This window comes from Anthonomus grandis, chromosome 17, assembly GCF_022605725.1.
Source record: "Anthonomus grandis grandis chromosome 17, icAntGran1.3, whole genome shotgun sequence".
Taxonomy (NCBI): domain Eukaryota; kingdom Metazoa; phylum Arthropoda; class Insecta; order Coleoptera; family Curculionidae; genus Anthonomus; species Anthonomus grandis.
This window is the reverse complement of record NC_065562.1, coordinates 15,803,228-15,828,867: the sequence shown is the minus strand read 5'-3', so window position 1 is coordinate 15,828,867 and position 25,640 is coordinate 15,803,228. Positions and strand designations below refer to the sequence as shown.

Genomic DNA, 25,640 nt, shown 5'->3' with positions numbered 1-25,640 from the left:
TTTCATTTATACAAAACTACCTTGTATATTCGCAATAACGGCGTATTAATCAATTTAAGTCCTAAATTCTTGAACACCTAAGTGATCACTATAACCACCTTCAGCATATACAGTGAGTCCTGTATTATACTGCCTATAGGATGTATTATAAAAAAAAAAAAAATTTGGATGCATAATTAAACCGGATATGACTACCACTTTATTTTCAAAATAATATTTTCTGCTTTATCTGCAGACTTGCTCCGAAGCACTTCGGCCTAATTAAAATCTACATTTTCGTTAATTAACCCAGAACGAAATGCAACTAGGTAACAGGAAATCAACTTGCAAAAAGCCTATTTTTTTCATATTTTTCCCTACAGCCAGCGGCATTTTTGTAATAATCTCTTTCGAGAGCGTATTATGGGCACACAGGGGAAATTTCTTTTAATCCCGTTTTATTAAATTTCAGTGGAAAAAGCGACGTATTGCATAGACATTGCCAGAATATATAACTCTAAACAGTATTATTAAATATTAAGGATACATTAATTTTAGTTAACAAAAATATATTCCTGTCAGGAAATTGCCTCCAGGCCAAACTACGTACGTTTTTTACGCTGATTATTTCAAAGGCACATTTCTCTTTCATGATGAATTTCTTTTCAGCTTTTTAATGGGGGTTTATAAAAAGTGCATGTTTATTAATTTTTTTGCGATCAATATTAATAAACGTGTCGCGTATCATTCGTATAATGAATTATTAATGTTTAATAGGCAGAAAATATCTAATTTTGATGCAAAAAAATGTTGCTTGTTGTTTTTGTTTTTTGCTAAAACCAGTTTTAAATTAGCTCAAATAATTATTTAAAAAAACGAAACTTTTCTGCCATTAAAGTAACAGATTTGCCTTATTAAATTCCCAAAGTTTCTACCGGTTTTATTTAAATGGCTCTCGTGAGAAAGCGGGGAAACTTTTTAAGGGAAACTTTCCTGCCGGCTCTGTATTTACGCGTAGAAAGTCGGAATCAGACGACATTGTTTTGTTGGTTTAATAAATAATGCGACGGAAAAATTATCTCTTCGCGAAATCCCACAGGAAGAGCTCAAAAACGCCTTTTTAAGTCACTTCAAAAGGAATTGAATATTATTTTCTTTCATCTCGCGTTTGATCGGGTTCTGTTGGAAATTAATTAGGAATTACTTACTCCCTACTTCGCCACTCAAAGAGGGATAATATTATTTCGAGGGGGATCAGCATCGAAATTTTTTAGGCATATTTATTTTTAATTACTTTGTGCTCGGTCAGGTTTGTTTTGAAGAATTTCGGGCCTATTGAAGACGTGCTTTTTTGTAATTAATATTTTAAGTGGATAAATTTGTATGATAACTTAGATAGAAATGGGGATTTAGGTATGAAGCTTGATGGTTCTTGTTTCTCTAGACTATCTGTTCTGACGTCAAAATACCAAGAGATAAAGTGACTTTACGAAGATGAAAAAATGTTTATAAATATTAATCTTTATTTTCTGGAAAAATAAGTTGAAATAATATGAAGAATTATCCAAAATCTCTGGAAAAAAAGGTACTTCAAAAGCCTCAAAAAATATAAATTAAAAATGTTTTAAATTTCTGGAAAAAATTGCGTCAAGTGTCTGGGATAATTTAAAAAAAATATTGAATTTGAAGTTTGAATGGTTTCCAGGGGGCCATAAAATGACGTCATTGGTTTGACGTCTTCAAGGTCAAATAAAGGTCAACTTCACTTTTGTGCATAGAAACCTCTATTTTTTTTAATAGTATCTGATTTAGCCTTAAAAAATAAGTAACTTTTATCTGACACTTTTTTACATGCGACCTCTCCTTTTCAAGATATTAATTCTTGATTCTTTTACGAATTTTTTCCTTGACAATGACATTAGAAACAGGAATAGCTTGGTTCACCCATTCTTCAATATTGTTGTGACAAGGCATTGTTGATCAATGATCAATGCAAGTTGTTATGATTGTTAAAATTTTCTATAGTGAACAGATCTCACGTGTTTATCCGAGGTATTTCAGGCAATTGTAAACAAATACTGATGAATAAATTAAATGAGAGATTATTTTGGTTCACAGTATTCGTTCAGTTATCAAGTATTTGACTATTTTGTTAAGTGACTATGGAATGCCTAAGAATAAATGAAAAAATTGAAATGGTCCTTATCTATGGTAAATCTGAACGGAATATTTATAGAGCCATTGAACTGTATACCATACGACATCCTCAACGGCGACTTCCATCGCAAGCATCATTTTATCGATAATGAACGATAAATCGATCACGAAAGAGAAGCATTACCAGTCAAAATAATGAAATTGCCGTCTTAGGTGCAGTTGCCTCTACTCCTGGAGTCAGCTCACGATCAATTTCTTCTGCTTCTGGAATCTCCAAAACAAGTGTCCTGAGAATTTTGAAACGCCAGAAGTTTCATCCGTATCACACATCAAGAGCTTCATGGGAATGATTTCCAAAATCGAGTGTTGTTTTGTGAATGGGCCCAAAATCAGTTGCATAAAAATAACAATTTCTTTCTGCACGTTTAATTTATGGATGAAGCTTCATTTACAAACTATGGTGTAGTTAATCGTCATAACATGCATTATTGGGCAGTTGAAAATCCCAGGTGGTTTCGAGCGATAGAACATCAACGGCCATGGTATGTGAATGTCTGGTGTGGCATCATCAATGATAAAGTCATAGGACCTTATTTTATTGATGGTGTCCCTATGGGCCAAAAATACCGTAATTTTTTGCTGGAGATTCTACCAGTATTTTTGGAAGATGTCTGTTTTGAAGTGAGACTAAATATGTGGTACTAGCATGATGGTTGTCCTGCACATTATTCAAGCGTTGCGCGCCAAGTGTTGGGTCTGACTTCAATGGACGTTGCATAGGTCGCGGTGGAGCAGTCCACTGGCCGCCACGGTCACCTGATTTGACGCCCTTAGATTTTTTCTATGGGCTTATTTGAGGAGCGATCCACCAACGACTCCCGAAAATATGAAGCTGCGGAATCACGGAGGTTTGCGGGCCGATAACTCCACACTCTGTTCATCGATCGTTTAGAAAGCGAGTCGAAAAATGTAAAGAAGTGGAAGGTTAACACTTTGAACATTTATTAAAATAATTTTCCGACTTTTTTTGTTTAAATTTCTTTTATTTGAACTTTGTACGTTTTGTTTTCAAGTTTTCGATTCTGTTGATAATAAAATTCTATCATAAGATTCACCCCTTTTGATAGATCATCAGATACTATCTACAAGGGCAAATGTCATTGTCAAGGAAAAATTCGTAAAAGAATTAAGAAGAATTAATGTCTTGAAAAGGAGAGGTCGCATGTAAAAAAGTGTCAGATGAAAGTTACGTATTTTTTAACGCTAAATCAGATACTGTTAAAAAAATAGAGGTTTCTTTGCAAAAAAAGTTAAGTTGACCTTCATTTGACCTTGAAGACGTCCACTCAAGGTCAAACCAATGACGTCATTTTATTGCCGCCTGGAAACCATTCAAACTTCACATGAAACATTTTCTGGATACATGTTTAGTTTTCGAGATATTGCGATGTCTCAAGTTTAATGGACCACCCTGTATATGGAAAAATTACGTTACTGGTTTACCTAGAATTTTATAATTTTTTTTAAATACTCTAAATAATTTAAAATTCCTGGACAAAAAAAAATATTTTAAGAGCCCTATAAAGTACAAAAAAAAAAATTTAAATCTCTGAAAAAAATGGCGTCACTTACCTGAAATAATATGAAAAATTTACAAAAAAAAGAATTTACTTTAAATCCTTAAAAATTCAGGTCTATTGCTAATACTAATGTGAAAAAAGATGCTAGAAAAAAACTTCTTAAATAAAGTTAAAAATTCGTTCAAATGCAAGGTTTATATAAAATGGTTAATTTTATTTTTGGAAAATGATTCAAAGAAGTATTTTAAAATTAGTGTTTTTATACGTAATTGGATCAACCACAATAGAAAAACACAATTTCCGAATAATATCGAGGGTATTAAAGAACTGAGACAGGGATTTGTCCGAAAATCGGTCAAAAAACCCGACAGAAGAATTAAGAACTTTGTGTATGTGTTTTCATTATATTTCAGGCAAATTAGTTATTTGTATTATGAATTTAAAATTAATTTTTTATGCTTTTAAAATATTTTTTTTTCAGATATTTAAAAAAAAAATATAGTATTCCAGGCAGTTGAGTATTAAAAAAAAAAAAATTAATTGCCGAAAAAATAGATTCTAGTTTTAGAGAACATAATAATTTTTTTTTTATTTATGGAAAAATGACGCCTAGGCTACTGCGAAAAACTTTAAAAAATTCCTGGGGAGAAAATTAAAATGTTGAGCCTTAGAAAACAGTAAGAAAAATATTTTAAATAAATATGTGGACAAATGATGCCATTTACGTAGCATTTTATATATTTTTTTTATTTAATATAAGCTATTGAAAATTCCTGGACAAAAACAATCATTTTACGAGCCTTATTAAAATAATTAAAAATATATTTTAAATCTCTGTAAAAATGGCGTCATTTACCTAAAATAATATGAAAAATTATTGAAAATTCCGGGTGAAAAAGTCATTTTAAATATTACAGAAAATTTACTTAAAATTCTTTAAAAAATTAGGTCTTTTGCTCATACTAATATAAAAAAAGATTTAGAAAACAATTCCTTAAATAAAATTAAAAATTCGTTAAAATGCATGGTTTATATAAAATGGTTATTTATTCATAATTTTATTCCAAGAAATTAAATTGCAGAATTCTTATAAAATGAGTGTTGTTATACGTAATTGGATCAACCACAATAGAAAAACATAATTTCAGAATAATATCGAGGGTATTAAAGAACTGAGACAGGGATTTGTCGGAAAAATCGGCCAAAAAACCCGAAAGAAGAATTAGGAACTTCTTTAAGTTTCTAAAATATTCTTTTTCAGAAATTTTGAATGTGTTTTCATTTTATTCCAGGCAATTGAACTGATTTTTAGAAAATTAATTTTTATGCTTTTAAAATATTTTTTTTTACAGATATTTTACATAATTTTTTATGCATGGTACAAAAATTAGCGTACCTCCAATAGATGTAGAAGTGAAGTATAGCGGGTTAAGGACAGAAATCAAACCTCAAGATTTGAAATTAGCCGACGTTTCGACGTTTATTTACGTCTTTTTTAAGGCTGAAAAAGATACAATTGGTACAAAATGGTGCAATAGTTGAAAGAATGTGCATCATTCCTGCTTTATAACAATAAATTATGCGTACAGTTACTACTAAACAGTGACTTAGAAGGTGCTTTTTTTTACTATAATTATTATACGTACTACTTATTCATTGTGAATCAATCTGTGATATAAGCCAATTTTATTTTATGTATACTGTGTGTTTTTTTGGTTTTACTTAATGGTTGTGCTGCATATTTCAATGTATAACAATTGTATCTGTGGTGTATGTTTGATGGAGATGTTATTAGGTTTTAATTGTTACGTAAACCTCTAATGTAAATTTAGTAAGTCATCTTAATTTTAACTTTTATGCTTTGTTCTCCGTTTTATTTGTGTTTTTGTTTGGTGGTTTCTTAACTATTATATTAATAACTTTTGCCTTCACCATTTTGTACCAATTGTATCTTTTTCAGCCTTGAAAAAGACGTAAATAAACGTCGAAACGTCGGCTAATTTCAAATCTTGAGGTTTGATTTCTGTCCTTAACCCGCTACACTTCTACATAATTTTTTATATTATTCCAGGCAGTTGAAGTCCAAGTTTTTCCATAGATTTAAAAATTTAGTTTTTTTGCATAGAAAGTATAGCAGATTTAGGATCTTCAGAAGAATTTCGAAACGTTGGCAATAAAAAGAAAACAGATTTAAACGCTGGAAAACTGTCGTAAATTGTCATAATAAAGTGAAAAAACTCGTCCATTATCTCAAAGGGAGAACAAATAAATACCCTAAGTCTCGATCTCAAAATATTTTTTTTTAAGCGAAGCATGTAACCTTTGGAACATAAAAAAAAAGTTTGAGATCGAGACTTAGGGTTTTTATCTTTTTCTATATAATAAAGTGACGTCAAAAGCCCCAAAAAAAATCTAAAAGACCTAAAAACCCTCGACTACATGATTTATTTGACATTCCAAGATTATTTACAAGCCCTTCAAAAAAAAAACACACACACATATAAAGCTACATTTAAATTAAAAAAAAGTTCTTGAAATGTCAAAAGTCTCCACGTGATCCGCTCGGGGCTATATTTCGGGAACACAACAAGTAGATCGATGAGCATCAGGTAAAATAACAAAAGGCCGCGGCAGAAGAACGGGAGAGCCTTAAGGAGGATAAAAGGGATTTTCCCTGAACAGGGGAGATTTTATTAAATCGGGATGCCTCGAACGCATCAGCTACAGGTCGCCTTTATTCACAGACAGTAGTCTTATTTTTAACCATAATTAGATTTGGATTTGTGGGGATTGTCAGGCGGCGGTAATATGAGAGCAAGTTATTTAGGGATGAAGAAAAAGTCAACCAATAACAAAAATATTCAAAAAAAAAATGCCTTCAAAATACGTTGGTTTGTCACTGAACAGCTGCGAATTCGGTTTAAAATAATACACATTTTAAAATTTATTACGTTCAGTTGGGATCAATTAATTTAATTTTTTTTGGCTGACTATATTTTTTGTTGCTGTCTCCAGATACAACTGGCAACATTTTGCACTATCCAATAATAATTAAAATTAATAAGTACACGTGCAGGCGGTCTTGCCCCAGATTTTGAACGTCAGATATAGTTTATACAGTTTGACGTGCCTAATTAGACCAATTAAAATGATAGAAGGATAGAAGATTTCTCAATTTTTAAAAAAATTTTTACAAGTACTTAAGACAGTTTTTCTAACTACCCTCTTCAAGAACCCTTTAAGAAAATAATAACCCATTTTAGAACATCTGACCTTAGAGGTGGTGGAATCAATGTATGAACTAGATCGTTATTGTTCTCTGATATTTAACGAGTAATCCTTATGTTCGGGATTTTTTTATGAAAAGTCCAGTACAGTTTTCATTTTATTCCAGGCAATTGAACTCATTTTTTAGGATTTTACAATTAATTTTTTATGCTTTTAAAATTTTTTTTTCCAAAAATTTTAAATAATTTTTTATATTATTCCAGGCAGTTGAGGTACAAATTTTTCCATATTTCTGATAAATATGGATATTTCTGACTGGAATAGTAAAAACACACAACTGCCTGGAAATGTTAAGACACGGACTGGAATAACAAAAACGCACACCTGCCTGGAAAAATTTTATTGTTTTTTACTTTAAGCAGTTGAGTCATTGACTCAATATATTTCCAAGCAATTGAGGTAAAATAATTTTATTATTCCAGGTAGTTGATCGTATGTCTCTGCTTAATCTCAATCGATTTAATCAGCAAAACTACTCAACTGCTTGGAAATGACAAGTTTCTATAATATAGTTGCCTGAAATTACAAATAGATGCTCTGACACAATTGCCTAGAACAAATACTTTTTTTTTAATTTCAGGCAATCTTACCATTATTTGACTCAAAATATTTAGGCAATCGAGTTTTTGTTTACAGAGATTTTAAATAATTTTTTATATTATTCCAGGCAGTTGAGTCATTGACTCAATATATTTCCAGGCAATTGAGTTAAAATAATTTTATTCTTCCAGGCAGTTGATCGTATGTCTCTGCTTAATCTTAATCAATTTAATCAGCAAAACTACTCAACTGCTTGGAAATGACAAGTTTCTATAATATAGTTGCCTGAAATTATAAATAGATGCTCTGACGCAATTGCCTAGAACAAATACTTTTTTTTTATTTCAGGCAATCTTACCATCATTTGACTGAAAATATTTAGGCAATCGAGTTTTTGTTTACAGAGATTTTAAATAATTTTTTATATTATTCCAGGCAGTTGAGTCATTGACTCAATATATTCCCAGGCAATTGAGTTAAAATAATTTTATTATTCCAGGCAGTTGATCGTATGTCTCTGCTTAATATTAATTGATTTAAACAGCAAAACTACTCAACTGCTTGGAAATGTCAAGTTTCTATAATATAGTTGCCTGAAATTACAAATAGATGCTCTGACACAATTGCCTAGAACAAATACTTTTTTTTTAATTTCAGGCAATCTTACCATCATTTGACTCAAAATATTTAGGCAATCGAGTTTTTGTTTACAGAGATTTTAAATAATTTTTTATATTATTCCAGGCAGTTGAGGTACACATTTTTCCATATTTCTGATAAATATGGATATTTCTGGAATTTCTGACTGTAATAGTAAAAACACACAACTGCCTGGAAATGTTAAGACACGGACTGAAATAACAAAATCGCACACCTGCCTGGAAAAATTTTATTGTTTTTTACTTCAAGCAGTTAAGTCATTGACTCAATATATTTCCAGGCAATTGAGTTAAAATAATTTTATTATTCCAGGCAGTTGATCGTATGTCTCTGCTTAATCTCAATTAATTTAAATAGCAAAACTACTCAACTGCTTGGAAATGACAAGTTTCTATAATATAGTTGCCTGAAATTATAAATAGATGCTCTGACGCAATTGCCTAGAACAAATACTTTTTTTTTATTTCAGGCAATCTTACCATCATTTGACTCAAAATATTTAGGCAATCGAGTTTTTGTTTACAGAGATTTTAAATAATTTTTTATATTATTCCAGGCAGTTGAGGTACAAATTTTTCCATATTTCTGATAAATATGGATATTTCTGGAATTTCTGACTGGAATAGTAAAAACACACAACAGCCTGGAAATGTTAAGACATTGACTGGAATAACAAAAACGCAGACCTGCCTGGAAAAATTTTATTGTTTTTTATTTTAAGCAGTCGAGTCATTGACTCAATATATTTCCAGGCAATTGAGTTAAAATAATTTTATTATTCCAGGCAGTTGATCGTATGTCTCTGCTTAATTTTAATCGATTTAATCAGCAAAACTACTCAACTGCTTGGAAATGTCAAGTTTCTATAACATAGTTGCCTGAAACTACAAATAGATGCTCTGACACAATTGCCTAGAACAAATACTTTTTTTTTTTAATTTCAGGCAATCTTACCATTATTTGACTCAAAATATTTAGGCAATCGAGTTTTTGTTTACAGAGATTTTAAATAAATTTTTATATTATTCCAGGCAGTTGAGGTACAAATTTTTCCATATTTCTGATAACTATGGATATTTTTGGAATTTCTGACTGGAATAGTAAAAACACATAACTGCCTGAAAATATTAAGACACTGACTGGAATAACAAAAACGCACACCTACCTGGAAAAATTTTATTGTTTTTTATTTCAAGCAGTTAAGTCATTGACTCAATATATTTCCAGGCAATTGAGTTAAAATAATTTTATTATTCCAGGCAGTTGATCGTATGTCTCTGCTTAATCTCAATTAATTTAAACAGCAAAACTACTTAACTGCTTGGAAATTACAAATAGATGCTCTGACACAATTGCCTAGAACAAATACTTTTTTTTTCTAATTTCAGGCAATCTTACCATCATTTGACTCAAAATATTTAGGCAATCGAGTCAAGGTAATTTAATTTTTTTGTAAATTTAATCTTCATTAAAAATTAAATTTCTGCTTTACCCTATTGTGAAAATTAAATATTAACCCATAGACCTAAAGTCTAAAATCCCTTTGCTGGAATAAATTAAGGAAGTTCAGGGGGAGCGAGCTTAGAATAAATTACTTTCCACTTGATCCTTTGACATGAAAGAACGTGTGTCGCATACTCACTGCATCTTTTAGGTCAAAAATTTTATAAAGAGTTATGCAGTAATACTAAACATGCAGACGATCTTGCCCCAAGTTTTATGCATAAATACGCGTAATATTCATCAATTATTTACGATTCAGTTTATTGTAGCCCAGTTCATTCGCTTTTTTTCGGCTTGTACTAAACGGATTGATAAGTACAGACTGCATGAGTAGTTTAATTTTATAAACGAAATCACGTCTAAATTTAGCTTTAAATCATCAGATTTTTGTGATAATACTAAAGGAGTAAACATGCAGACGGTCTTGCCCCAGATTTTGTACAAAAAGTCGCGTAATATTCATCAGTTATCCCCCGATACCAGATTGAGTTTAGTGTACTTAACGGATTGACTTGTACATACAAACTGCATGAGTGGCTTAACTAAATAAATAAAACCACCTCTAATTTAATTAATTTATTTTTTTTTAACTTAATTTTATTTATAATACACATATTTACATTTTTTAACTTTAGACCTCGTACTATTCACCAAATATTCCCGATATCAAAATTCACACTATGACTATTTTTTTTGTACAAACTGCATGAGTGTAATTATAATAATTCAAGTTTAAGGGTAAAACAGGCGTCTTATTTTATATTTTATGTAACAAATTATTGGGTATAGTGCATCGAACTTGCCCATATTGTATTTTTTTTATGACCCGCATCCGATTTTTTTGTCACGATATTGCGCAAATTGGCAAACGACCCACATGATTAAAAATTGGGTAAATTGGATGCATTTTCTTTTTATTGCCGTGTAGGTGAGCTGCAATGTTCAATTATCATTAAGCGGAAACTTCGTTCGAATAAGCAATATGATTATTAGAACACGCGTGCAGTTATCCACATGCCGATTTTTATACATATATGTATACGTACATTATATTTATTTCATTATTGTGTTTACTTTACGTTCTGTTGGCGAAGCTCGTGCACTGGGATAAAAAAATATTTATTTTTCATTACAAAGTTGCATTTGGTGTGTGTCTGTGTGTTTTTAGGATTTAATGATAAATGAATAATTAATTTCAGTAAAATGCGTTATTTTGTAACTAAAATTGACCTTAATTCGACTTTAACGACTTTCAGCTCACATAAAAGGGTTAATTTCATTGTAAAAACAGGTCGTTCTTTTGTCGATTTTATGTGACAAAAGTACGTCACATATCCACTTACTTTTTCTAATTAAAATTCGGTTTCCTATTACGTCTTTAAAAGTCAGGCATACTGTTACTGCTTTTTGGGTTAAACAAGGAAACTGTACACTTTAATTATCCAAAAGAAAAAACGAAAAAACATGTTCATCATAAAAATTGATTTTCCCCTTCTATAAACGTCAATGTAATATTAAGTAATTATCTCTTATTCTACCCTTGAAACTTTCCCCATATTGTTTATCGGTTTTCCAATATTTCCTCTAGTACGTCGTTCGAGTAACCCCCCCTAATGGAGAAACGGAACAAAAAGTTTGTTTATTTTTGTATACCCTGTTTGTTTTGTTTTTTAATGAACTCTTCAAATGGTCGGGTGTTTTTTTCTTTATTTAATATTTGCTCAACTTTGATGTTGTTTATTGGGGTTTTTCATATGAACTTTTTTATATAAGTGACGTATATTAAAGTATAATGGGATTTTCATGCCAGTTTGGCGATATATAGCGTCTGTCTTTTCTTTTGTAAATAAATAATTTGACCTGAAGATAGGGATGTAAATGTACATCGAATTTCAACGTATTTATTTTTACTTTTTTAGAAACTGTTGACAAAATTTTAAGTAAAATTATAGAAACTATTTAAACAATTTGTAAACATCCCTAAAAAATAAGTAAATCTTAATTTTTTTAAAAATTCCATATAAAATCATAAGAAATATTTAATTACTTTTAATTTATATAATATATATAATTTCTTATACAAAATTATAGCTATTATATAGATCAACTGTATGAAATCTATTATACAATAACAAAACATATTACAACATAGTTTTCGAAAACTAACATAAATTTGTAATCAATAAATCAATTCTGATGAGCCACTCTAATTTGTACAATTTATTGCAAAAAAAAAATTAAATATGTAAAAATTCACTAACATTACACTTATTTTTTGTAATCTATATTTTTATATGTAAAATCACTGTAAACTTAAAAATTAATAGTAATTCGGGTCATTTATTAAATAGTACATAAAAATTCATTGAAATCTCGTACGTTTTTCTGCAAAGTAGTTAAATTTTATATAATTTCGTGAAAATAACATATATCAATGGTAATTTGTAAAACTAATTTTACAATATTTTTTTGTAAATTAAATTAATTCCTTATAAAATACATTTAATTTACATTTGTAATCAATAAAGTTTTATTTAATTTTTAGAATGAAAAAAAACTCACCAGCATTACTTAATTTTTGTAAATTAAATAAATTCCTTATAAAATTACATTTAATTTACATTTGTAATCAATAAAGTTTTATTTAATTTTTAGAATGAAAAAAAAACTCACCAGCATTACTTAATTTTTTGTAAACTAGTAATTTTTACGATAACTCCTTTAAACATTTATAATTTCTGAATTTGTTTAATTCAATTCATATTTTAAATAATTGATTACATAGTAAGTAAAACCAATTAAAAAATTAAGTAAATTAAGGATTTAGTAAATTAATTAACATTATATAAATTTTTTTGTATTCAATAATTTTCTTATGTAAATTATGTAATGAGTAATATTACAAATTTATTATAATTGGGAACATTTATTTTATGGTACACTTAGAAATTTGTCAAAATGTCATACCTTTTTTGTAACTTTATTTTGTACAACTTTATAGAAGTTTGTTTATCAATTTAATCGTAATTTCTAAAATTGTTTTCAATTAACGAATTTTCAATAAATTTACATTTTAGCATCAATTTCCTTGTAAACTAGTAATTTTTGTGTAAATTTACACTAAATCCATAAGCATGTAGTAAATTTATAAAACCATAAAATTCTATGAAATATGAAGTTGGTAAAATATTTATTTAATCTACAATTCTAAATATAATTTGTAAAATTTTTGTAATTTATTGCATAATGCGCAAAAATTAATTTAAATATTTATGATTTTTTCGAAAATTCTTGATTTTGCATGCAATTAGTGAAAAATTAAATAAACTTTTGTATAAATTAGTAATTGTTATAACATTTCCATGTGAAAATATAGTAAATATATGCACAATAAGTAAAAGTTAATTAAAAAAAAAAACTAAATATGCAAAAACTCTTTTTTTCTAGTTCATAATTTTTATAGGTAAAATCAAAGTAAATTTACAGATCAAGAGTAATTTATAAAATTTATTGCGCAATATTTTAAATATACTTGAAAATTTACCATAAAAAATTCAATTATTTTTAAAATTATATAATTTAATATTCACTTTTGAAAGGAAAATACAAGTAGACATACAAATATATCATTATAAATAAATAGTAATTTTTACAATTTAAATAATTAATTCCATATAATAATTTATGCAAAATTTATTTTAAACAATTTAAGTATGTATTCTTTTTTTAGAAATTACTAATTTACCTAAAATTTTATGTTAAATTAAATTAAATTTGCAACTCATCTAATTTATACTCACTTATAATTATTCACCTATAATTAAAAGAATTTATAGAATTTTTTTTACAGCTATGTAATAACAGCTTAGAAAAATTTGTAAATTATTTTATAAACCACTTACTTACAAATATGTAATTTGTAAAATTCATGTAATTTATTGCCGAATAATATTTTTTTTTAAATGGTACACTTTGAAAAAATTACGTAATTGATTACTACTTATATAGTAAGTAAGATCATTTAAAAAATTAAACGAAAGGCTTTTTTATAGTTTTCTGAAAATCTAAAATTAATTCTGTACAACCACTTTAATTTGTGTAAATATTTATACAACATGTAAAAATTTAGTAAAATTACATAAATTTTTTCGTAATCTATAAATTTTTCGGCAAAATCACATTAATTTATAAATACATTGTAATTTGAGTAATTAATATAGAAAAATTCATTAAAATTTCCATACATCAACTAAATTAAAAACTAAAAATATACCCCAAAATTACACATATTTTATAGTAAAATTTCATTAAATTTACGTTTATTGTGAATAAAAGATATACAATTAGTTTGTGTGCAATTCATCATATAATTTTTATAATGTGAAAAACTTACGCATAATACGTAAATGTTTTTTAACCAGTGATGTTTATTTAATTAAATATACAATTATAGTAGCTCGACAGATCAGTAGTAGCGTGTACAATGAAGGTATTTATTTTTGCTTAATTTACAAAAAAATTAACAATATTACATTCATTTTTAACTCAATGATTTAAATTAACTTTTATGTAAATGAATTAAAATTTATATATTCAGGGTAAAACAATAGAGAACGTATTACTTCCCTTTAACAGAAAAAAAAAATAAAATTCCCTTAAATAAAGTGCCCTTCTAATCCACTCAAAATTTTCCAGCTCCACTCGAAACCTCCCCTATAGACTCAAAGGACCAAAAGTTCCCTTATAATTCAGGGTTGTTGTTTTCAATCTCGAATATTCGGAGAATCTGGACTGGAGGGTAGCGAAATGTAAAATGCACGCTACGCTACCCCCAAAAGACACTAATACGGATTTAATCGGGCATGTCATGAGAACCCCATAGGGATTTTCATAATTCAACGTCGTTGTACAAGATATAGTTTATTTTATTTTAAACGGCAGTAAATAAATATATATAAAAGCGAAACCCTTATGGGGCGGGATAAAAGTTGACACCGTAAAACTCTCGCAATAAAAACGAGTCCGAGCTGTCGCGATAAGCATCTGGAATTAAAAATAGCACAAGAATTATTATCCTGGTATAAAACTGCATTTTAAATGGTTGTCGCAGTAGTATTTTTACTATAAATTACACACGAGACCAGCATATATTTCTTTTTTAATTCAAGCACTTCTTAGGCATAACTTAAATGGATATGACTCGCAAACGCCTTAATTTTGATGCATTGCCTACAATGGATCAACAAATTATACGAAAAATATTTATTAATTATCTGTTCTGTTGACGTGAAGATTATTTGATGAACCTCAAAGACTTAAATACCCACAAATGCGCTTATAAGTGCCACAAAGATGAATAAAAATCACTTTTAACAGACTTAATGAATAAACCAAGTAAGCTTTCCTGAAAAAAAATATTCATAAGTCCACCATTAAAAATCCCGGTCTTAAAAACACCCCTTTATAAATATTTAACTGGGGCCCCTCTGTTCCGCTCTATTACGCAAAGTATGGCACAATCTCTCGCTTCTGGATTTATGAAATTTAAATTGCAGTTTTTTTTTAATGCACGTGGAAATTTCCACCTTTGGCTTTTCTTTAGCATAGATCCAGTGAGCACTCGTGAGTTATATTGGAAAAAATGCTGAAGTAGGGTTTTTTGTTAAGGTTTGTCTTTTATTAAAAAGATCTTTGGGTCTTATTCCAATTTAACTAAAACGGTTTTTCATCAACCAATGTTCGTGCTATTTCACTTTTAAAAAAGGGGATTTATACCCAATTTAATCCCAATAACTGTGTTTTATATAAGTCTCTGCTGGTGTATTTGGCATTTTGTTAAAAAGGTTAGACCTTTAGTCCCTTTTTCAAAAAATCAAACTACTTTTACACGTTTAAAATCAGCAAAAAAATCCTTTTTGTAAAAAAACAGTTCAATAAACGCATTTATAGTCATAATTTACCGATTCAATATCACATCACGATCATTAAAATAACGCCAGCGTAAATATTCGAATAACTCTATTAAATTCGTAAATTACGTAAATAAAATTATGGGTAAACGCTACCATTACCATGCTAATTGGTATTGTTTTCATTGGCAATATTTGGATTATCAATAAACGTTCTGTTTAAATATTTATTTAATTTTTTTTCATTTATATATCACTATATCAGTCTGAGAATTAGAAGAGTATGGGAATAGTGTAATGTTTTTCGGGTATAATCTGACAAATTAAGTAAGAAAAACACTATTTCTAGGCGATCCAGATTAATTAAATTGTAATTTAAAATAAATTATATTTTAATTAAAAAATTTGACACTGCACAAAGAACCCTACATTAAAATTGAATAATTTTAGTTAATTAAACAAGTACTTTAATTTTAATCAATATAATAATTACGGTTTTTTTTTTAATTTCAACAAGTTGATAGTGAAAATATGAAATTTTCACTGATTCCAAAAAAGCGTAATTAATTGTGTACCCAAGTACGTCAATGGATATATTTATCCCTGAAAACACGAGCTTGTTTAATTGGAAATTAAAAAAATAAATTAATGTATATAGTTAGGGATATTTTAAAACATTCTAGAAATCTGATGTTTTTTCAATTTTACTCTTGAACACTTGTCGAACTTCTAATACCTCTTCATCTAACAAAACCGACAATAAATTTCAAATTAGACCCTTTTCATTACCTGCCATCAATTTAATCATTACCCGCTCCCTATCGTACGTTGTTATTAATTAACAAGTTCTGCAATAGACAAGGTCCCAAGGATTTAATCAAATTATATTCCCTGGAAACTGAAAACGGCTTCCGTCCTCCCCCATTTATAATTAAACCAAGTTCTCGATTGAAATAACGTGAAAATTACATAACCGGTCGTTTAGCATTAAAAACGCTTGCCAAAAACTCTCACTCACTTTAGTCGTATTCCTTAGGGTAAAACAATGAAAATAAATATAAATTAAGAGCCATAAAGTTTGCCCGTTATTGTACGCCTGGCGGCATTCCAGGTTAATCTCATCTAAATATTTATTTTTGACTCACAAATTACCTACGTCTGGTAGTTTCGGGTCTATAAGTTGACCTTACCCTGGAATTTACTGTTTCCTTTAACAGTAAAAGGCTTATAAGGGTAAAGTTTTGGGGTTGTTGTACAGGCGAAACTCTCTAAGAGATTTCCACATTTAGACGTATGAATTTAAAAGATTTTACACAGCACTAAGGTGCTACTGGGCAAAGCTTGATTATCAGAGGTCTAAAAGAAATACGTAATTTTTATCTGTGTTTTTTTATGAAATTTAATTTAACATACGACATTTGAACCCACGCTTAATTAAAAGCTTAACGACAACGAGAACTTTTAATTAAAAGCACACAAACCGAGCAACAAAAGTGGTTAAAATGTCGAGTTAAACAACGGGGTAGGTCCAAGGCGTAAACATCGATACACTAAAAAACTAATTTCGGAGTTTTAATTAGGATTTTTAAATGCCCCGATGGTTTTACACGGGTCTGGTTTTAAATGGTCCGGGCATAGGATTATCACGTTTACAACTGCGGATGGGCGAAACTATCCGGTGTTCATTGCTGGTTTTTGTGTCGCTTTTAATTTGACTTTTTCCGTTTTGTCGAGTGAGAAAGGAATTTGGTTACATTGTGTTCGGGAAACTTTGATACAATGTACGTTTATTGTATATTGGATTTTTTTGGCTGTTTTGTCGTTCTTTTCCGTTTAGAAAATAGTTACTTTTTGTACCTTTCTTGTTTTTTTTTAATTGTTTTTTATTCCTTTTTCGTGTTTTTTTTTAATAAAAATGGCTTGTTTCCAACAAACCCTTGTTTTATTCAATTAATTCAAATTAAAATTTTTATTTAAATATTTCCTCCTATATAAATTTTAATAATTATTTTGTCCTTAAAAAACCAAAACTATTAGTTAAAAATTTAAACTTGAAATTCCACTTACAGGTTTTAATTCGACTGGGAATACTAATATCTTTGGAATTTCAAAATTCCCATTATATCAAAAATTTAGAATTTTATTAGTCCAGAAATTTTAATATATATGTTCTAATTAAAGTTTTTAAATAATTCAAGTATGTATTATTAATTTACAATCTTCGGATCATATCCAGGGATCATATTTTGGTATTAATTTTAAATCCTTAAATCCTTGGAAAAATCAAAAAATTTCATGATATTCTTATAATAAAAATCTTAGAGTTTTAATTAAATTAGGCACTAAGGATCTTTTAAATTTAAAAATTTCAAAAATACTGTTTGAAATAGTTCAGAAATATTATAAGTAGATATTTTAAATAGAGAATTTAATTAATTGGAGTATCTGTTGAAAAGATCCAATTATTTCATAAAATTTTAAAAATATAAATTTGAGAATTATATTATAATTAAATATCGAATCCTGAGATCCTGTAAATTTTAAAATTCTCAGATTCTGAGAATTTCGGTTTTATAAGTTGAAGAATTTTAGAAATAAAAATAATGGGGTTTTATTTAAATTGTGAATCCTAGGATTCTTGACACTCTCAATGTTTCCAAATTTCAAGACTTTTGGTTCTATTGATCCAAAAAATGTATAAATAAATATTTTAATTAGAATTTTTAATTATTTTAAGTAACTTTTAATAATACCGAATCCTCAGATCCTTGGAAATATTAAGTAATTTTATAAAAATTTAAAAAATAAAAATCCTAGGGTTATTTATTATTGAATTGCAATACTCAGATTCATAAAAATAGTAAAATAGTAACATTTTAATGATTCTAGGTAAAAATCTCATGGTGTTAATTAAATAATGAATTCCAAGGATCTCTAAATTTAAAAATTTTCCAGATGTAGAGAATGTTGGTTTTATTAGAGCAAAAATTTAGAAATAGATATTTTAACTAGGGTTTCTAATTTAAATAAATTATCTTTTATTAATTTGCAATCCTAAGATCCTTGGAAAATTTGAATAATTTTTAAAAATATTAAAAATAAACATGTTAAAATTTAATTAACTTCTGAATATTAGGATCCTTTAAATTTCAAATCTCTTTGGATTATTATAAATAGATAGTTTAATTAAAGTTATTAATTAACTTAAATATCTGACATTAATTTTTAATTTTTAGATTCTTGGAAAAATCTCATAATTTCCCTCGTAGGGTTCTAATTAAACTATCCTTTAAATTTTAAAACCTTTCAGATTCCAAGAATGTTGGTGCAGAAATTTTATCAATATATACTTTAATTAAAGTTATAATTTATTAAAGTATCTATTAATAATTTAAAGTCCTTAGAAAATTTAATGAATTTAGGAAATTTTAAAACCAAAATCTTAAATAAAATTGTGAATCCTAAAATGCTTTTTAAATTTCAAATATCTACAGATTTCAAGAAATTCGGTTTTAAAAATAGATATTTTAATAAAGGTCTTTAGTTAACTTAAGGATCATTTAAATTTCAAAATTTTGGAGAATCCAAAAATTTTAAATCTATGTAATTTAGGACTTATAAGTCCATAAATTTTAGGTTTTTAACTAAATTTTGAATTCTTAGATGCTTGAAAAGAATCAGCGTATTTATAAAATTTTCTTAGTTAAAAAATTTAATTAGGTTTTAATTAAATTATATATCCTAAGACCCTTTAAATTTTTAAATTCCCCAAATGCAAAGACTGTTGGTTTTATTAGTCCAAAAATTTTAATATATATTTTTTAAATAAAGCTTTGGATAATTTGAAGTATTTATTAATAATTAAGAATTTTCAGATTTAATAATTTTATAACATGTTAGAAATAAGAGTTTTAGAATTTTAATTAAATTGTGAATCTAAGGATCCTTCAAACTTCAAAATTTTTGACCTTGCAAGAATTTAGTTATAATTAATTCACAAAATTTAGATTTTTAATTAAATTATGAATCCTCAGATCCTTGCAAGAATTCAGGGATTCTTTTAATCTTAATTAAAAAACATCAATCTTGACGTTTTTAATACCATTTAAGAAGTTTTTTCTTCATTAAAATTTTCCAGGTCTTATATCGACCTCTTTGAATCATAACAGTTTTTTCCATAAATAATAAATAATTCATCCTTAAAAAAATGTTTATTAATTACTACATTTCTAACCTATTACTTCCTGTTTGATGAATTAAAATTTAAGGATTTCCATGGAACTTGAAAATTAATAAACCAATAATTTAGACGTTAACATGTTTTATAATTTTAAGATCTACTGCATTCTTAAAAAATAAAATATTTTAAATTCTTAAAGGAATTAACTAAAATTCTACTTCAAGGTTGAATTAATTCCAAGGATATTATATGGTTTTAAACTTTTATTAAACAAGTTTTAGTACCAAGAATCCTTCAATTCTTAGATTTTAGATCTTTAATTAAATTAAAAATTTCCAGATCTTTAAAATTTTAAAATTTCACTAATGCCACGAATTCTAGCTCAAATTAGTTTAAAATTTTTGAAAATTAACTCTTAGGAACTAGACTTTGAATCGATAAACTTTTTAAATTTGAAGATTCCACTTAAAGGATTTTAGATCTAATTAATTAAGAAAGAAAGGTTTTAGTTAAATTTGAAATCCTTGGAAATTTAAAATTTTACTGATTCCATAAATTGAATATAGGTTTGTAACAAGTATAGAAGTTCTCAAATATTTAATATTTAAGGTTTTCAATTAAGTCCTTAATTTTTCCAAAAAAAATTTCAGAATATTAATTAGAATGCTGCTCTTGAGACTAATTAGGAATTTAGCATTTTAAAGGATTTTAAGTATCATTAAATGAGTAATTTTAAATTTCAAATGTTTTGGAAATTTTCAAAGAATTACATAAATCTCAAGGCTTACTGAATCTTTTGAATTTCTAAAGGAATTCATTAAAATTCTAAACTTAAATATCATATCATTCATAAATTTCACATTCCAAGGACAACATTTTTCAAGTAACGCAAACATGATTAAGCCAAAAATTTTAATTAATATTCCACTTAATAGTCAAATTGTATTTTTATGGTTAATTAATTTTAAGGATCTTTAGCATACAAATTTATAAAATACTCCTTTAAATCGTTAGATTTTATATTTTTTATTGAATTAAATTAATTATAATTAAATTATAATTTTACCAAAATTATAAGCTTTTATTAATTTAGCAGGAGCATCTTAGGTTTCCAATTAAATTTCGAATCATTAAATCTTTGGAATTTTATCAAATTTAATAATGTCGAGTTTGATTGGTTCAAAAATTCTTGGCATTTTATATAAATCCCATCCTTTGAATTCCAAATGGTTTTCCTTAATATTAAGGGACAAAACAGTAAAACCTTTGTACGAGAGATAACGGCAATCTTGTTATTTTCCCGATCTAAAAGCACCTGACAAACAAGAAAAAAGAGTCGGCATCAAAGATTAAACCGGAGGGTGTTTTCGTGCAAGAAAAGAAGCAAAAGGTGCGAGAATAGAGCTACAAAGTGATTGCGTCAATCTCATTTATTTAAACTTACTGCTTGGTGTTCCCTTTTAATATCAGCTTCGTATAAAAGAAGCATTTTTCCTAATATTCAGAAGTTAAGGCTTTTTTAGAAAATTAAGTTAAAAACTCGTTTACAGTAGAAATCTTCGAACGCATTCGATTAAGCCCGAACAAACAATTATTCATCCTGATGTGCCTGTTTTGGACAGCTGGACAATTATTTGTCCCACTTTAACCCCCTTTATTTGTTTTCCTTCCCTGAGGGTTAAAGTTTTGTTAATTTGGTCAGAGGAACTATGAGGAGTCGCTACTGATTACACTTAATCAATTTCATATGACTTTCCATATTGAAATAGGATTCAAATTTTAACCTTCACTAGTGAAAATTTGATTTTTATCTCGGTAGTGAGTTTCTTACTCAGGCAAAATCTTGAAACGAGTTTTGCTTCTCCACCTGTTTTAAAAGTTTCCCAGTAGTTTTTCTCTAAATAATGTCCGTCGGGCTTCGTGGAAAACGCATGGAAACTTTAAGTCAACTTTTCCGGTGCCCCAAAAGGGGTTTTCTTGAGTTTCATGCAAATGGTCTCGAATTTATACCGACGTAGCGGTTTTCGTTTATCTTTCTGGAAAACTGTTTACTGTTTAGAGGAAATTATTTACGACGCTCTGTTAGTCGAGAATTTGCATTTTCTTTCACATACCAAAGTAACTTCATTAATTTTAAGTGTGTTTGATATACTAATTAAAGTGAAACGTTAATCACATCCAGTTAAGTTATGATTTAATGAAAAAATTTCATTTTGGTGAAAAAGCAGAAAACAAGACCAATAAAAAATTATTAGAAATGGAAGGTTTTGGGTATTTTTTTTGTTATTAATGATTTTGTATTTTAATGATAATTTAAAAAAATGCTTGAAAATGGTGAAGCTATTATAAAAATGGATTTTCTTATCTAGAACCTATTTGTAGCAGTCATTTTTAAATTCACTTCTATTAAAATCATAATTTCTATCTAAATAGCAAACAAATGTTAAAATAGGGATCTCAACAGTAGTTTTAAAAGTCTCGATAATATTGCATCAATTATTTTATTATTTTTTCAAAAAAATATAAATATTTTTACAGCAATGATAATAATATATTAAAAGACATTTCTTTAAGTTTAGAAATGGGTATATTTTTCATCTTTAATAAAATGTTTATCACAGCAGTGATTTTTGGGATCATCATACTCCATCTCAATGGTAATCTCAATTTTAATATTACCTTGACAATGAATTTAGCAAAAATCTCAGTAGTAATTTTAAAAGATTTTAATGCGGTTAATTTTTTATTCATTTAAAAATAATTAAAAAATAATCACGGCAGTGATTTTCAGGATCCAGCTTATTCAAGTCAACTCAATCAGTAAAAATCATTGTTTTATTCTCACCAAAATTATTTTGTTAGAATTATTTAATTATTTATCTCAACAGTGATTTCAAAAATATACTCATAATAAATTAGTTTTAAAAAGATTGTACGCAAACCTCTGCAGTGATTTTAAAAGTTTTTAAAATTGTTTTGTTTTCTTTGAGGCAATAAAACGACAAATTATTTATCTCAAGAGTAATCCTAAAATTTATGAAATCAGTTAATTTCTATCTACTTGAAAATGATACAATTTTTATCACAGCAGTGATTTTTAGGATCGAGCCTATTAAAGTCAATCCAAGGGACACTGAATTTAGTAGGAAATAAATTTGGCGCAAATCTCAGTAGTGGTTTTTAGGTTTTTAACGATATTTATCTCAACAATGATTTTTTAAGTATTTTTGTTGCAATGATTTTTATTCAATTAATAAATATTTTTTCATATTGACTTTATAAGAAAACCTCAGCAATGATTTTAGGAGTTTTCATAAAATAATAACCATATCAGTGATCGGTGATTTAAGGGTCTCAGCAGTGATTTAGAGTAATATATATTTGGATTTTTATTAGGTGTAAGAGACTAAGAGTTAACCAATTAAAAAGAACCAAAAAAAAACAGATTTCCTTCATATGCAAAAAATACAATATTTATCTCACCAGTGTTTTTGAATGTTTATAATGAAAAAATAGATTTTTTTATCTTAATACATTTATTATATTTCTTGCTTTATTTACTTTTAATTAATATAAATGATTGGTTTATTCTTATTAAAATTGTTTTCTTTCCTTGAAGGTGGTAAAATTATAAAATTATTATTTTTACAGTAACAGAAAAAATGTATCTTCTATCTATTATCAGTGATTTAAAAAATAAATATATAACAGTAACAACAAGTAAAGTGATTTTAAAGGTTACTTAATATTAAACTTATAAATGTTCTGTTGCCATTGGAATAAAAAAAATCTCAGCAGTGATTTATGCCGAACAAGACTTAGAACTTTCTTTGATTTATAAAATTATAACCTGCAAATGTCAGTAGTGCAAGTAGTAAAATGCACAATTAATATATTTATCACATCAGTGACTTTACTTTATTCAGTAATAATAATTGTTTTATTCACATATAAAAATATATTTTAAAAATTTATAGATAAGAGAATTAGAAAAAAGAATTCGAGGACAAATCTCATCAGTGATTTTCTGCTAAATAATGTCTTTGGTGTGATTTTTCAAGATTTTTCGATAATTAATTTTTTTATCCTGTTGGCTTTGATATGAAAAAATCTTAGCAGTGCTTTTAAGAATACATGGACCTCAAAATAATATTTTATTTCCTAAGTGGCTGCTTAGTATAAATATATAAATCATTTTTATAGTATTAATATAAAAATGTATTTTATAATAGCTTCGCTATTTTCAAGCATTTGTTAGGTTACCATTAGGGTGCAAAATTATTATTACCAAAAAAATACCCAAAACTTGACATTTCTAATAATTTTTTTTGGTTTTGTTTTCTCTGAATTTTTCACCAAAATAAGATTTTTTCATAAAATCATGCATAATATAACTGGATGTGATTAAGGTTTTACTTTAATTAACATAACAAACACACCTAAAATTAATAAACTTACTTTGGTATGTAAAAGAAAATGCAAATTCTCGACTAACAGAGCGTTGTAAATAATTTCCTCTAAACAGTAAACAGTTTTCCAGAAAGATAAACGAAAACTGCTACGTCGGTATAATTCGAGACCACTTGCATAAAACTCAAGAAAACCCCTTTTGGGGCACTGGAAAAGTTGACTTAAAGTTTCCATGCGTTTTCCACGAAGCCCGACGGACATTATTTAGAGAAAAACTACTGGGAAACTTTTAAAACAGGTGGAGAAGCGAAACTCGTTTCAAGATTTTGCCTGAGTAAGAAACTCACTACTGAGATAAAGATCAAATTTTTTACTAGTGAAGGTTAAAATTTGAATCCTATTTGAATATGGTAAGTGTAATCAGTAGCGACTCTTCATAGTTCATCTGACCAAATAAACAAAACTTTAACCCTCAGGGAAGGAAAGCAAATAAAAGGGGTTAATGTGGGACAAATAATTGTCCAGCTGTCCAAAACAGGCACATCAGAATAAATAATTGTTTGTTAATTATAAAATATTTAACTCAGCAGTGATTTTAAGGGTTTTGATACGACATTAATCAGAGCAGTTCTTTTGAGTAACAGTAATAAGAAGTCATCATAAAAAAAAATTTCTTCGTTGATATACAAGAATTAAGATATTTATTTAAACAGTGTTTTACATTTATTTAAATAAACGTTTTGTAGCTAAATAGCAAGAATATGAAAAAACATTTATTTTATTATTAATTGTCATAAAACGATGTTTTTTTCTGATCAAAAACCAGGGAAAATCGGCATGAAAATTATAAAAAATATCCAATAGAATATTTTTATTTAAAAAAACACTAAAAAAATAAAGAAAGTCAATGTAAAACAACTTCCAGGAAAACATATTAATTTATTTATTAATCATGAATTGAAATTAGTTTTTTTAAATGTAATTTATCCAGAATTACTTTGAATTAAAAAACTCCCGTTCACCCAAATAAATCCTTCGGGCATATCCCCTCTCAAAGAAAAAATAAACAACCTTAAAGAATATAAAGTAAACACAAGGGCTTAAAAATTATTTTTATTTAATGATTATTTTTATTTAAAATGTTCCTTACTAAATATTAATTAACTCTATAAGTGACTAATGAATAATTGATTTAGGGACGATCTTTTACCCGTAAGGGCCTACAGGAAAAGATTTAATTTTACACAAGCGATCATCCCTTAGGCAAGGGTTACAACTATCCCAAATTAAACCCTTATTCAAAACTATTCAGACCCCAAGATGGGAACTTTCCAAGCAATACACGATAGTTAAATAAGCGGTTATTGTTAGTATAAATATATATTTTTGGTTGAGCTTCAACTATAGATATTGGATAAAATATCCGGGTGATAT

General features: G+C 27.6%; 1 protein-coding gene across 8 annotated transcripts in view; it reads left to right on the top strand.

Annotated features, from left to right (window-relative positions):
* The window catches only part of LOC126746405 (cAMP-specific 3',5'-cyclic phosphodiesterase), a 415,679-nt gene that overhangs the window by 169,334 nt on the left and 220,705 nt on the right, over positions 1-25,640 (top strand). The gene's annotated exons all lie outside the window — the stretch shown is intronic.